Here is a 1172-nt window from a genome sequence, read left to right as displayed (position 1 = left end):
TCTTCTCCCTAAAAAAAAAAACCCCCCTAAATCTCCGCCTATGTCGGCAACCCCATTATGTTTGTGTGGTGGCTACGATCGGTACGCGTTTTTTTATGTCGGGCAGATAGATCGTCACATAGAATCCGGGTGGTCACCCATCTGGGAGCCTGCTCGACCGCTGCACACATTACTATATTAGTGACTGTGTCCAATCACCGCGCTTTACCAGGTCACCACACAACTCTAATACCGCAACCACGTTAAATTGTATATTATATGTTTATATATTTACCAGTTTAAATTCTTGCCAAATGTATTATAATATGTAACATTTGACATATCGACAAATTGTATACAATATTACAATCCTTAATATAGCAATAGTAGCAGTGGCGGTCAAACAGGGGGGATGAGGGGGATTTATCCCCCCCCCGTGAATTTTTTTTCAATATTTATAACAATTTATAATTAAGTATATTCTATAATGCATTAAATTTTGTTCTATTTTTTTCTAAAAATAAATTATCAAATATTGTAAATTTCGACAGAATGTCAGAATATGTTTATACGTGTTTATATGACATGACTATTATAGTATAGTATAATATAATATAATATAATATAATATTATTATCTAGACTCATATCTAGGAACTAGGATATTATTATTATTATTAATATTTAGTTGCTTAAACAAAATATAATATGGGAATTATCCCCCTCGATCATCGAGAATTCTCAATAACAAATAGCTCTACACTTTCCCAGAACATTGGCTCATACGGGCGATAGTGCGATCGGTAGGTATATTTTACAATATTACGTACCAACAGCCCCAGGTCATTAGTTGGTTGAAAACTTGAAATATCGATTGCTTATTATTTATCATAACTCATAATATTTAGTTATCATCGTGATTCGTCTTTAGTCTTTCGTACTCATGTTTTCTACTGTAGGCCCGTGTAGTACTATTACTTACTATTATACAGTCGGTTTAGAAATACCTAGTTTATAGAATAAATAATTGTGTATGGGTACCTTTACTAAAGAAATAATTCAATAACATTTTAAATAACAATCACAAAAAATCAATTAGATAACAGTTGATAACATCTTGTTTAAAACGTTTTAGGATAACTTCATATTAAATGGGTTTTAAATACAATTAAATAGCTTTAAAATAAAAAAAAT

This window comes from Acyrthosiphon pisum, chromosome A2, assembly GCF_005508785.2.
Source record: "Acyrthosiphon pisum isolate AL4f chromosome A2, pea_aphid_22Mar2018_4r6ur, whole genome shotgun sequence".
Classification (NCBI taxonomy): Eukaryota; Metazoa; Arthropoda; class Insecta; order Hemiptera; family Aphididae; genus Acyrthosiphon; species Acyrthosiphon pisum.
This window is presented reverse-complemented; position numbering follows the sequence as displayed.